Source organism: Malaclemys terrapin, chromosome 4 (genome assembly GCF_027887155.1).
Source record: "Malaclemys terrapin pileata isolate rMalTer1 chromosome 4, rMalTer1.hap1, whole genome shotgun sequence".
Classification (NCBI taxonomy): Eukaryota; Metazoa; Chordata; order Testudines; family Emydidae; genus Malaclemys; species Malaclemys terrapin.
In genome coordinates, this window is record NC_071508.1 from 14366769 (window position 1) to 14382188 (window position 15420).

Here is a 15420-nt window from a genome sequence, read left to right on the forward strand (position 1 = left end):
TAAAATTATGAGACACCCGGGAAAGGATTGGGTTGGCAACAAAACAAAAGCAGCATCCCCAACACCTACCCAGATTTTTAAAAGTCTCTCACCCACATGTACTGGTCTTAACGGACAGAGCTGATTGAGTGACACGCAGAAAACTTTTATTAAAGCTAATATTTAAAAAAATTATATAATACACAGGTTAAGAAAAGAGTATCTGTACATCTGGGTATAGTGGTTAGATTATCCATAAATACAACGTTTGTTTAGAAACTCATAAGATACACATAGTACATAATTGGCAATAACCCAAACGTAGATAATTTAATACAGTTTAGGTATTAGAATCCAAATACTTGGGTACATCACTCATGAGAAGTTATACAGTTGGTTGTAGAAAGCAAATATAGGAATGAGTGTGGATTGTCCCTCAGTAATTGAGCATTTAGGATCGGATGCCCCTTAGTAGATATAATCCATCAGAGAAGTATTTACAGTTTCCCCTTCCCTGAAACGTCCCTCATGACTCCTTTGCGAGGATTGGTCCTCCTCACATAAATTAAAGACAACCAGGAACACACTAAAGCAGGGGTGGCCAACCTATGGCTCCAGAGCCACATGCGGCTCTTCAGAAGTTAATATTTGGCTCCTTGTATAGGCGCCGACTCCAGGGCTGGAGCTACAGGCGCCAACTTTCCAACAGGGTGTGCTCACTGCTCAACCCCTGGCTCTGCCACAGGCCCTGTCTCCACTCCACCCCTTCCCGCCCTCTCCCCTGAGCCTGCTATGCCCTCGCTCTTCCCCATCCGAGCCTCCTGCACTCCACCAAACAGCTGATCGGAAGGTGCAGAGGGGGGAGGGGCTGCCGGGGGACAGGAGGTAATGGGGGCCTGCTGACTTATTACTGTGGCTCTTTGGCAATGTACATTGGTAAATGCTGGCTCCTTCTCAGGCACAGGTTGGGCACCCCTGCACTAAAGTCAAAGCCAAGGACAAAACAACTGGGAAAGGGGATGAGGGGGTCACCAGACTGAGGAGCTTCAAATGCAGCCCAGTCACCCATTAAGCAAGTGCATGGGAAGCAACTACATAAAGCAACTTGAAAAAAAGTCAACAAGCTTTAAATTACAAATATGGCTTTGCCAGGATCCTCTCTTTCAAGTGACTCAGCAGCATAACAAAGACAAAGGGCTGCAAAATGAACACGCGGCCACATTATACAGTAGACTGAAATAGTAATTTTAGATCCTAGGCCTTGTCAGCAATCAGTTTCTTAAAACAGAAACTCCCATCTCCCAAAAGGTATAATTAACTTATGTTTTAAATGTCAGAGTAAGACTTGCAATAATGCAGACATTTGGTTATCCTTTTAACCCTTCCAAGAGGTTACAGTTAAGGCAAAGATTATTGTTTAAATTCAAAAATTGACTCCAGTTTCAGATTTTAACTTAAATCAAAAATCCACAGACAGAAGTAAAAACAAAAAAGGGCATAAAGCTAAAAATAACAAAAAGAAAATACCGGTAATTGGTTTTTGATTGGGCCTTTACTAGTCATGATATTAGTTGATAGTGGTGGGGAAGAGGAGGCACAGAGGGGGAAGGATTTAAGGAAGCCAGCAGAAAAGAATGACGAATTTTGAAAATACAGAAGAAATGGTGCAATGTGGAAAATTACACACACACACACACACACACACACACACACACCAAGAATTAAAAGGCGAATCTAACGTTAGAGACAAATATCAGAGTAAAGAAAAATTGGCTGGTCCCTTTGGATTCGTTAAGTGTGTTAGGTTCAACTGCTAGGCCACTGCTGGGATTTCAATGTTATGGAAATTGTATCTTCAGAAACAATTTCCAATCCATTTCTAGCAAGTTATTTAGATACAACCCTGATATTGTTACTGATTTCCCCAAGCTCATGGATTTCATGTGTTGTGTAGAGGCTGTGAGTTTCCTAGTTTATGGGTAAAAGGGAGGAACTCACCAGCCATAATATCTTCCAGCCACCCTTGCTGACAGGCCAAATTAAAATCAGCCTTTGGTCCTTGGAGAGCCAGAGTTCAAACTGGCTACCATTGGTTTGGGCATTAGACAGAAAGAAGCATCATGTTCAGAGATCTGGCCTCTTGAACACAGAGATGAGCTGTATACAAACATCAGTAGCTAGCCTCAAGAGGAGGAAAGAGGCAAAACATACACACATACAACAGTCTCAGTCTGCAAATTTAAATGCCACCAGGTGATTAAATAGCTTGGAAAATTTTGCAGTTTTGACTGAGTCACACAATCAGAATTTCATCAAACAAAACACATTAATAGAACATGCTGACGACCCAACAGCAGCACCACACATCCCCTGGAGTCTAGGGCCTAGACCAGTGGTTCCCAAACTTTAACAACCAGTGAACCCTTTTCAATAAACTGTCAAGTCTCACGAACCCCCTCCTAAAAATGAATATTTCCAGGGATTTTCTAACTTTACCTAAGTATAAATTATAAAAAGAAGTGATCTTGGAAATATAAAATGTGTTTTTATGACATGCTTATTACACACTATTTATTATTTATCATTACAGTATTTTTATTACATTATGAAAAAAGCAACACTCTTCCAAGATCTCACTTTCGTAGCTTGTATCACTTTGAATAAGCCTGTTATAAGACAAGGCTCCTATGTTTAATCAAGGAGTATCAGATGTGAAACAGCATAAAGGTATTTAAGAAGCCAACTCCAAGAGTTCCTCCTACACAAGCATTCAGGTCTTGAGCAGTCCAGGCAAACAACGCACGTTACAACAAAGCTCAAACTAGTTCTTCATAATAATTTTAAAAACAATACTAGCTGCTTATTTATTTTAAAAACAGCAAAAAATATCCACCTCCCTTTCCATTTCTTATAAGGCGTTTTGAAGTCTCCTCAGTGTGATAGATATGCTTGCTTTGATCTGCTTAGTTCTTGGAAGTCCAGAGGCTCCGGGCTGCTTGCCCCCATGCTTCCCGGGGTCCCTATGGACAGCTCTGTCCGCCATTAGGGATTTTTTTCCCCCCAAGAACCCCCTGTAACACTTCGTGAACCCCAGTTTGGGAACCACTGGCCTAGACCACTGAGGTGGAAACAGGAAAAGGAGAGGAATGAAGGTAGTCTTCTGGTTAAGTCATAGGAATAGTGAGGAGATCTAGCTTCTAGTTCAAACCCTGCAGTACAGACTGTGGGACCCTGAAAGAGGCACTTCACCTCTCCATGCCTCAGCTTCCCTAATCCGAAAAATGGGGATATTACTAGTTCCCTACCTCACAGGAGTAGGTAGTATTAATGTTTAAGGGGGGGTTAAGGTACTTGGATAAAAGTTGTCTGTAGAATTAGACACTTGCAGCAGTTTTTCCTCCTAAACTGCATTGTTTTAAACTGCATTGAGGTCATGGATGATCACATGAAGTTGAATAGTAGTAAAGCATAAGGGTAGCATAAAGTACTTTCTGTAAGAGTAGGGTTTAAGACTGGGTTTCAGATGCAATATTCCGTGAAATACTGAGTACTTTTTTTGCATGTACCTCAGTTTATGCTGAGTCATGAATTTCTTGGGTCTCTCAGATCTTACATAATATGTAGCACCACAAGGGCATTTAAAAAAAAAAATGAAGAATTGAAACTTGAAGATTCCTGCTGTAAGTGCAGTTTTGTAATATACCAAATCAGATCTAATGGTCTGAAAAGTTCTTCCAACCAATGGTCTCAATGAACTTTGCACACATTTATGAGTTGTCCCTCAACACCCACGTGAAAAGCAAAGCATTGTCATCTATATTTCGGAGACTGAAGACAATGGGTTTGCACACGATGCAAGGCCCCACATCAGCAAAACACTTCAGTATGTGCTTGAAGTTAAGCAACTCAAGGTGCTGGCCAAGAATCATCAACCCCTATGCACCTCAAGCACTATGTTGGTGCAATGAAAGGCTAATTTGGACTGCCAACAGCATTTGACAACACATTGTCCATGCTCTTGACATCAATGAGGAAGGTATTTAATAAGAAAATATGGACTGAACTACCCCATACAGAGATTCACTGTTGTAAGCTCACTTGTAATAAATTTGGATAATTCTTAATGTGGGCAAAAGTCTCCAAATGGATTTCCATTATTGTCCTGCAAACACTGCATTGTGGAGAAGACCAAAGTTGCTACAAATCTAACCAAACAGTACATGCAATAACTGCTTTGTAAATACTAAAACTAGCTGAGAAGGAGTTGAAGCCACTGAGACTTTAATCAATACCATTAGAAATAGTACTTTTTAAAAGGAGGGCAAGCAGCATCAATGTTACACAGTTTTCTTTGGATGAGGTACCACAACATTTTAAAAGGTTTCCCAATCTCTAAGTAAATAAATGTTCTGTGATAAGGAGTATAATGAAAGGACTGTGGTCACCTTTTAAAAACATCTAAAAAGAAATCTTTGCTTATACTCCAGACCTTTTTAATGCTAAAACTAAGTTAGTATGGGTCCAATATTGTAGTATCTTCCCGGGGTGGGAGGAGAAGGGCACGATGCACTGTAAAAAAAAGAAAGCTGCAGACAGTTACAAGAGGAAAAGAGTAAATAATCTTCCACGAGAAGAGTTCTATATCATCATTTCCAACAATCGTAAAACAGCATTCTAGGACTTGGAGCAGGATATCTGTTCTCTCTTTTCAGTAGAGATAATGCTGAATTATATTTGCAAATTCCTTTTATTTCTGCCTCTACAAAATATTTTGTTGCCACGGTTAGAAGGCAGTCTGCGCTTCGTAGATTTAAGTGATAGAGCACAGAACAGTTTAGATTTTGAAGCATTGTTCTATGGGGCTCCCACAGTGAAATAATTCAAGGATACTAAACATGCATGCTACCCCCTCTTCCCCACCCCCACACACACAAACACGCTATTCTATAGATCTGATTTTACTATCCAAATGAATTTTGTATATCAATAGTTAAAGAAAAAATGCAATAGGAATCTCACAGACTTCAATATACATTGTAGTAAAATCTTACGGACAAAAGTAAAAGTAAACTTCAGTATGAATTAAAAATTGTGACATTAATTTATGTAACTAATTGGATCAAAACTTCACATGGACATGACCCACTAGTATGCATGAGACCAATAACGCCTAACAGTTCAAACCTTCAGTGCACAAGCAACATGCATGTTGTCTGCTGAATGCATCCTGGGATGTATTCTTGCACATCTAAAATAGCTGTGTTTTTGGGAGGTAAAGCATATTGTACATTATGCAGTTTAAAGTTAGACATTTTCAGATAACTTTTCAATACCTACTTGAGCTCCTTCCTACCTATGGTTCTGAGCTGTTAAACCACTGCCAGTACAGATAAGCACATTTTAAATTTAAGAGGAGCCACTCTGCCCCAACTGTCCTTTTTCTCTAAAGCTAGACTGGGACTGCTTGAGGCAGATATAATTCTAGGACTTCAGAGAGACTATTATCCACCAGACATCTTCAGTGACAGTTTGAAACTGTCCTCCTGTGATAGGAATTTGGAGAGAAGGCAACTTTTCTTCAAAGATTGGTGAGCAAATTATGAAGGAGAAAAATGGCATTTAATACAACTAAAACTTTGAGGAAGCTCCCTAAGTGTTCCCAACCACAAGAAGTATAAAAGCAAACAATTGGTCAATTCTAAGCTGGGTTACAATAAAAAGAGGATTTGAAACACACACTGAACATGTTGAGCTAGCCTACACCCTGACTCTCATGAGGCCTATGAGGGATAAGACATCACCAGAATCTAAGTTTCAGTACAAATGTTCCCCTAGGGGTGGGGGAACTTTCCATTGGACATTACACAATACATCTCTGTGCAAAGAAGAAATAAAAAAAGCTTAGTTCCTCCTGGACAGAGCTACACAATGTTCTGGCAGGCTGCTCCCTGCACTGAAGTATAACAATCTCCCGTTAGCATTGTTTCTGAAAGCAATCCTTTCATTACCATTCAACCTTCCAACTTGAATTCCTGTTAGTATCATTCAGTAAGACTAGAAAATAAATTATCTGATGTCTGGGTATTCGCCAGTTGGGCAATAAATAAATTTAGCTTGTCTGATGTTTTAGGGAAACTGCTTCAGCAAATGTTCTTAAAGCAAGTGAGATGTTTTAATAGCAACTAGACAGCTCTATTAAAAGAGCCACAGTTAAATGCTTACACAATTGTCCAAGGAAACCAAAATAATGGGATCAGAATTCAGTACCTCCCCATCTTTGGGGGAGGGGAAAGAGGGAAGTATCTGGCAGCAATATTCTAGTCCTTTGAGTAGGGGCACTGGGAGCCAGGTAACAAAAGGTTCTAATCCTGATAGTCACTGACTCATTGCAAGATCTAAGAAAAATCCATCTACCTTGATATTATTTAAGCACTATGCTTCACCTATCTGTGCCTTATTTTTTTCCATATGTAAAATTAAGGTAACACCCATCTTCAGAAAGCACTAAGATGCTGATGAAAGGTGCTATACATCATTGCAGATTACCACGGTCACTTCATTTCCATATAGGTAGAATCCAGAGCACTTTCACAGATGTAGTCTGCATTGTAGACCGGTTAGGGAGGTTATCAAGTCATTTAGAGCAATAAATAATATTGCCTCATTCTTATATAGCACAAAGTTGTTTTTGACATTAACTAAGGGCAAGAAAAGCTACGAAAGCTACCAAAAATGTGACTAGAAAGAACTATGCTGCTGGAGATTTTGCCCCATTATATGGAAAACTCATTAGAAATACCGAGCATGTCAGGAGAAGCAGGAATATCCCTCATTAGAATTCTGGGGGCAAGAGCTACCAGAACTCAAGGATAAAATCACTACACTGTTAAATCCAGGACTTTCAAGTCCAAAATTTAGCACCACCTGAACAAATGAAGCCTATTACTTTTAAGTGATGAACATTAGGAGATGAATTATATATGAATATTCGGCTGAAAGGAGGAGAGACTGGAATACAAAAGTAAAACTGGAGACAGATCTCAAGTTTCCACACTAGCCTCTAAAATGAAAATATAAATAAGGCCCTTGCTGTTATAACAGCAAGATATTCTCAGCTCACTGAAACGTTGCACTAGAAAGCATAAGCTGTTCACATTCTAGCCTACAGAAATCACCATACAGGATTTCAATTCACAAGGGGATGCTTTGGCAGGGAAGGACCCATAAAAATAATTGAAAGAACTGGTTTATCTGTGGCTACTTACAATCCATATGTCTAGGCAGTTAAGATCTAAATGCCAGACAGTCTTATACAGGCAGAGCTCCACTATTGATTTCTCAATCCAAATGGCTTTATTGTTTATATCCCCAAGAGAAACATTAATAAGTGATTTGGATTAACCAGACCTCCAAGGCTTTGATGGCCATGGAGAGCTCTTCTGCCAGTTTAAGATGCTTTTACTAGCGAGGTTCTCTGGGGAAGCTGCCTATTGTGACCAGCTTTCCTGTGTTACCTCCTGCCAAGTGCAAAATTACATAAAATGGCCCCAGCGTTTGAAGTTCTGTCATTAACAGGCGAAAAGCAACATCTGAGCATTCCAGAGGATTCTTTACCCTACTACAAACACACAGATATTAGAAAATTAAATGACTGGCAAGGATGTCTTTCCATAAAGACTATGCAACAGTCTGTGTAGACATGAAATGTAACTCTCCTATAAGAGGACACAATCAATGCACAATATAAAACCGCTGTCATTTTCTGAAGGTAAAGCAAAAAGAGATACCACTACCAAAGCAGATTCCTCATGAAATAGGCAGCAATTTTCCCATTCCCTTCAACAGGACCAGGCAGCATTGGGAAGCTAAAAGGTTCTTAGGGGAGAGTTCTTGTCTGCCTCTCATTCTTGATAAGAATACAGCAACATGTGCATATGTTTTGACTCATCAGAACATGGGTAAATCTCATGAGCACACAAGAAACCTAGGCACCTACCTGTTCACAAAACCCCTATTTGCTGACGCTTATGCTTTGTGTTGTACAAAACATACCATCAAGACAGATTGCCTTACAAACTAGAAAGCAGGTGAAGACTGACAAAACACATGGAGTCCTGGAAGGTAGCGGGGTCATTTTAGGTCTAACAAAAATTCTGAGCCTGATGATTGTTTTTCGGCCCACACGCACACTTTGTTTTTATTTCATTTATAGACACTGCCGAAAAAGCAAGTCTTTAGGAAGGACGTGGAGTAGGCCAACGACAACAGCAGTGGAAGGTCCCAGCAACCTGGGATTAGGAACTTGTTCCATTCATCAGAAGCAACATGGAATAAGACAAAGACAAAAGGAGGCTGGTGATGGGACCCAGGCACAGGTGGAATATGGTAAGCAACAAGATACGCAGGTCAGGATGGAGTGACGTGGAGTCTTGAAAGCGACGATAGAGGTTTTGATTTAATACTGTGGGCAAGGGGAAGCAAGCAGAGCCACTTGGGATATCAAGGTTTGATCACTGGAAGACCAAGATAATTTGAATGATATTTGCACGGATTGGAAGGGAGGAATGTAATACATATTAGGGACTGGGCATACATGCTCGAGTAGTAAGGGCTCCTCTATCCTCCAGAGGATTAAATTACAGCCAACTAAAGCCATCTTATTTCTGAGTGAGGGCTTCCACATGCTGAGTAAATATGCTTTAATTTATGCATATTGACTTTACACCTTCAGTTGATTCGCCTTAACTTTGTCCCTGGCAGATGTGCCCTAAGCGGCAATCAGAACACAGAGGTGCGGTGCTAGTGAGACAGTCAGTTTACAGGAGCCACTTGTTTGTTTGCGGGGTTCTTTTCAAGTGGAAGGCTTAAGACACTGAGCAGATTGCATTGGCTCTCAACCTTTCCAGACTATTGTACCCCTTTCAGGAGTCTGATTTGTCTTGCGTACCCCCGAGTTTCACCTCACGTAAAAAAAAAAAAAAAAATCAGACAAAAATACAAAAAGCGTGTCACAGCACACTAGTACTGAAATATGGCTTATTTTCTCATTTTTACCATATTATAATAAAATAAATCAGCTGGAATGTAAATACTGTACTTACATTTCAGTGTATAGCATATAGAGCAGTATAAACAAGTCATTGTCTATATGAATTTTTAGTTTGTACTGACTTCGCTAGTGCTTTTTATGTAGCCTGTTGTAAAACTAGGCAAATATCCAGATGAGTTGATGTGCCCCCGGAAGACCTCTGCGTAACCTGCAGGGGCCCAGGGGTACATGTACCCTTGGTTGAAAACCATTGGAGGACTGGCTTTTTACCTCCAGGTCAGTGCGTCAAATCCAGCCCCAACCAACAGTGCAATTGCTATCCAATAGCTTACAAGAAAGGATTCTGGGCTCAGTCTACCCCCACATCAGAAGCAACACCCATATTTGTAGAACCCAGCAGCAAGACCTGCCTGACATGCAAAGAACTCCAGAGGGTTGTGACATTAGCAGGGAAGGTGGCACTGCTGCTGCTTGTGTTAAAACCTTTCCTAAGGATAAAAGGCTTCAGTTTCCAGGGGTGTCAATCTGCCCCCTTTCACTAGCATTATATTTACTTAAAAGGAGAAAAATAAATAAGATACCAGAGGGATGTATGTCAAAATTGAAAGGGAGAAGATCCCACTCTGTGATAGCGCGAGTCTGTTTCCTTGAGTAGGCAATAAAAGTGCTTAACCATCTGACTGTCTCAACTTATTTGGGCACACACAGTAAGACAGCAGTGAGCCTCGTTAAAAACTCCCACCAAAAAGCATCCTGATCTGAAGACTAAGTTAAACAGCAGCTGCAAGGGGAGGCAGACAGGTCAATACCAATGTCTTCCCCTGTCCCCCCAAAAAATCTCTCCCCCTCAAAATTTGACATTTATATTTCAGATTTGTGGTTTAAAATACTAAGCACTTGCCCAGAACTATGTTATACCCCAGTTAAAAAAAAATTAATCCTCAACATTCCTGTAAGCAGTATTATACTAATTTAGACGGGGAAACTGAGGCACGGGGTTAAGCAGCTTGCACAAGGTCATACAGTAAATCAGTAGCAGAACTGGAAATAGAAGGCAGAAGTTTTATCCCTTTCTCTGTTCAACGAGCCACGATATCACCTTTGAGGAAAATTTCTAACGAGTACAGACTATATATGTATGATTTATACCCAGTAGCACCTGCATCACACTAGGTGTTTTGCAAGCAACCAAGGCAGCATAAACCCTTATTTAGAGATCTCCAAGGCTAAAAGTGGCCAAGAAAACAGAGCTGGGAAGGGGAAGGAAATAAGCACACAGTTGTGTTAAATACAGGTCAAGAAAATGACATAGAAGTTACTCTTCAAATATGTCAGCTAGCAAGTTTATCATAGGACTCAAGATAGATATCTATGTCCCTCCAGAAGACCCATATGGAAGACGGAGGGCATTGTAGATGTGCTCAGGAAGACTGTTTCATGCATGAATGAACAAAGTCATTTGGGGAGCAACAACCCATTTAATGTTTTCTTCAATTTTTTTTCAAAGTGAGTTTTTCCTTAGCGCTTGAAGAAAAGTACAGAAAATTCACATGAGTTTAATCATCTCTTTTTCCATACCAATATAGAAAATGCTGTGTTAGACTGCAGATATTTCACCAACAGAGTTATTGGTGTGCTTGAACAAATGCTTTATTTTTCTGTACTTTGCAAGATACACACTAATACAGCACCGTGTTTTTCCTCCAACCATATTCCAGCTACACTCCCCAGAGTACCTGGCATATGTAGGCTTGGCAGAATTGGTGTGTTAATTTCCATCAGATATCAGTGTTTAATTTTAAGCATCTATTTTGATCAATTTAAATTTCCACAAATTCAGACAACTATGTAGCATCAGACAATGGGGGGAGGAGGGGTTCTCACAATTATTTAATGACAGAGTCAAGGAGTTAAAGCTTTATAACCATTAACACAAGTTGTCAATGCCAAGTCAAAATATATCAAGTAAATATCCTTTAATGAAACTAAGCATCAAAGAAGCATTTTTCTTACTTTGTCTTTCTGTACTTTTTTTATTATTGATGGAAATATTTCATCTTTGTGCACCTGAAAGCGATGGTTTACCGATAAACAACAAATCTTTCCAAGCCTAGGCATAGGTACAGGACAGAGTTAGTGACCACAAAATGGAGGATTAGGTTTGAACATGGTTTTAAAAATATAGTAGGAGGGAGGGGGGAGAACAAAGGCCCAACAATATTCTAAGCTGGAAGGATTCACAATATAATTAGACTAGACTTGTAAGAAAAATGGCCCATCCTGAAAAATTTTACAGCCATACTACCTTGTGCTGTGCTCTTCTCAGATCTCACAGGCTATGTAGCATCAAGCTAGGTCACTCCTTGAATGGGAGACTTCCCTGGGACATCTATGTTCTCCTGGAAACCATGTTGGTAATTCAGCAAGTGTCATTCTCCTCCCATCCCTCCCTGAGTCAGTAATGAACCAATACTACGGAACAGTGCATCTTCTGAAGATACATAAAGCCCTTCATTAACAATCACCACATGTGAACAATCCACGGTCAGCTGGGCAACATTAGTTGGTATTGGCTCTAGCATCCTTGGCAAATGTGAAGCTTTTATTTTGCCAACCAAAATTCTCCAGTTCTTCTGCAGTTTCAGTGGGATATAGTTTCTTCCCTTCCTGATTTAAACAGTTACTTTTACTGTGGATCACTGACACTTTTCACCCTAGAACAGGCTTCATTTCTGCAGTGGGTGACAATACCCTCCTTCATAGGGAGTGCTGTGGGTTTCATTAGTGAACATTTGTAAAGCACTTTGAGATAGTCTGGAGAGAATGTTGTGGAAGTGTGAGGTATTAATTCCAGAGGGAAAAGAGAGTAGCCCCCAACCAAAGCTCATTCTATACATACCCTGGGAAGAATTAGAATCAATGAGGCTGACCACAACATAGGAAATTATGAGAATGCATTTCAGAAACTGCAGTCTTCTCATTTCTTGAAGAGCTGAACAAGGGAGGGGAGGCCCTCACAGCTCTTCCTGCCACTACACGAAGGAAGTGAACTTGATGTATGCAGGGAGAGGCTGGCACATGTTTCCAACAGAAACATCTGCTCATTCCAGTACAAGAAATCTGTCTGGAGGGAACAGTAAAGCAGGTCTGAAAAAGACAGAAGCACTGTTAAGAAGCCATTGCCCCATTGCATTTCCTAGTGATAAAAGCTACTGTAGGTGAATACAGCACTGATTTCAAGAAACGCACCAGCTCAATATACTAGGACGTTTGCAGAAGACCTCTTACTCTCCATGGCCCTATCAGTCATCGAGATCTGCAAGTATGCTCTACAAAGGTGTGTTAAGGCAAGCAAATTTTAAGAAAGCCAGTGAGTAGCAAAAACCAGCCACCTGAAGGACCACAAAGAGGCAGCCTCTAAAAGATTTGTAGACAGCAGACATTTCTACAGTTTGCAGCTGCCTCTATCATGAGCTGTGTAAGAGGGGCTCAAAAAGGAGACCCTCATATGCATCCATCTGTGTGTTTTTAGGGACCATACTGAATGGCATGTTAGGTTTCAGTTTAAGCAACAGCAAAGAACAACAAGTGGTTACCTGCATTTTGTTCAGACCCCGCTCCGACCAAGAACTATACGGTTATCTTATTACAATCAATGTAACCTTAAAGACGGTAACTATTATTTTGAACACCTTTGCTTCTCACAGAAGAGTTTCATATCTCAAACTCACAATTTTCATTATAATTTACGTATACACACAATGAGGCAGTGCTACCAAGTGTTAAATCAGGACTTCTGAATTCCATTCCACATTCCCCCACAGACAAGTCATTCAATCTGTGCCTTAGATTCCACATTTATAAGATTGGGTAGAAGGTCATAATACAAGGACTCTGTAAAGCTTAAAGTGTCTGTAAAATTGAGAACCATGAATGGCATGCTGTAAGTGCAAAATGTTCATCTGGTGTTCATTATAACACAATCGCACCTTTGTCACCAATGTCGTAGGGTGAGATTCTCACAAGATCTTAATGAATTCAATGAGCTGTGGGTACCTATTGAAAATCCCAGGCTTGCATTTTTTTCCACTCTGCCCTTCCCTTTTTTTTTTGGGGGGGGGGGGGGGGGGAAGAAGAGAAAGAAGAGGGGGGCACTTCCCTGACTTTGGTTGCTTTCATTTCTCCCGTCTTCAGCTGCTTTCATCAGTTTCTGACATGCTCTTTTCCCATTTTGCAAAGAGTTTCATCTTCCCAGCTAAATGCTACTCCTTCGTGACCACAGCCCTACCTTTGAAAGGCCACTGTGCCGTCTGCACTCCCACCTTGCAATGTACAGGAACCTTTTAATACCAGTAGCTCCAGCCAGGGTTTTACATATTTATTTATTCCAACTGAGCAGAATGTAAAGGCTCCATCTGTTAGTGATGTTAGAAATAGAAATGAAAAGGCTCCTTATTTCTTCCTTCTAAAAAATTGAAAGGGTTTGGCTGTATTATGCCAAACATTGCGAAGATTTTATTTGCATGGTGGAACAGCATTAAACTGAATTGAATTATTCATGAAATCTATGTAATGTGATAGTTATTTTTGGAGTTCAGCGTATGTGTGCTCACCACCTCAACTCATTTTAGAATTTCCAAATTAGGCTCACAGCAAGGGACTCTCCTGGACACATCATTAAACTGGTGATGTGCATGATGTTAGAGTGAACTTGTCTTCAGTGCTGCATATTTCTTCAGGACAGTAATAGTCCTTATTTTAAACCTCCTGACTTTTAGGGCTTAATTGTGAGCACCTTTCACACCCATGCATGGGGACACAAGGCATCCTCCTATTCCCTTATGGGGGCTACTCACACACTGTGGGTAAAAGCATGCAGGGAAGCAGCCTCTGTGAGCTACTATTCCCCCGCCTGTGAGTGGAGAAGGGGTGGCATTGGCTTTGCTGCCCACCCTCATGGCACTCCATAGTGCAGCTGACCCAGCACATCGGGACAAGTTATCTCCAAGGTCAGGTATAGGATTAGTACAGATTACTCCCTTCCAGAACAAGTGGAGTTACAAGGTACCAGATTGAGACTTTCGGAGTCACAATCTGCTTCCTGGTCTGTTCTTGGGACAGCACATTGAACCACTTCCCCTTGTAGCAAAGCATAAACAAGCCCTTCATGTGCTTTCAGCATGTACAGAACATTCAGGAGAAAAGCAAAGGGACAACTATTCCCACCCATTGACTTTCCCTATCTTTAACCCATCCTCTTCTACTCAGGTATTGAGCATGTGCCACATGTTAAGGCACCATTATGCCCCTGCAGAGTTTTACCACAAAAAGTCTTAGATCTGAAAAAAAAAAAAGCAGCATGTTTCTATATACAAAAAATAAAATTACGTTCCCTTCAAGTAACTAAAGTGCATCAATTATTCTTTTTGGAATGTGCCCCATTTTAAAAACTAAGATACTGAATACTTGCTTCCACAAGGCCTACGAACCATAATCAACCTCCTCAAAAAGGTGTAAGAGACAAAAATTGGAGCACTAATAGGACACATTGTAAACATTACTGCTCAATTATTTTGCCTTTGTTGCATCTCCTTCCCAATTCTTAATTTCTTTTGTCTATTAAATAAGAATGGTGGGGAGGGGCCTGGGACTTTGTCTTACTTGTCAGGTAGCACCCACCACGAAACAAGGTCTATAAATGATAGTGACAGTTGGGAATTAAATATGGCTGAGTAAGACCAACGGCTACACTTCAGTGATACTACTTCTCCTTTCCCCTTCAATCCTACTTTCCTCTAACTCTTTGAACGCTAAGCAGAAACCACTCAAACACTGTGCATTACTGGGACTGTTGGTCCCTATCAGTGTCTAGCCAGCAACTAGGAACTGTGCTGATTGCAGGAGACATGTACAGAAGAAACAATACACTCATGCAGGGTTGAGACCCAGCATGAAATACAGAGTTCAAGCCCCCTCACCTCCATGCAGAGGAATGAACAGCAGGACATTAGTGAGGCTGCCAGGATGAAAAGAACATTTCTGTCATTATGTGCTTTTTTTCCCCCCTGATATACCAATAATTTGATTTAGCCTGAATGACACTGCAAAGCTGATTAGTTTCCTCTTATGTTCATGACTTCCAAGCTAAAGTTTTAGGCTTTGGTAGAACACATGCCCTCCTAATAGCCTTGCACAAAGGTTTTCAATGTTAACCATTTGGCATTTTCCCTTGCCCTTGTGGAGTTATTTATGTAGCTCTAAATATCCTCTAATCCTGACCCTCCCCTCCCACTCCATTTTAATTCCACCATCCCATGTCACAATCAAATTCTGATGAAGGACTGTGAGAGAATAGGCTGTGCCTCTGAGGCAAAGTTGCTCCTTAATCAGTG

The 15420-nt window shown here is 40.6% G+C and overlaps 1 protein-coding gene across 3 annotated transcripts in view; it reads right to left on the reverse strand.

The window, feature by feature from the left end:
* Nucleotides 1–15420, reverse strand: part of SRGAP2 (SLIT-ROBO Rho GTPase activating protein 2) — a 209876-nt gene that overhangs the window by 130515 nt on the left and 63941 nt on the right. The window lies entirely within an intron of this gene.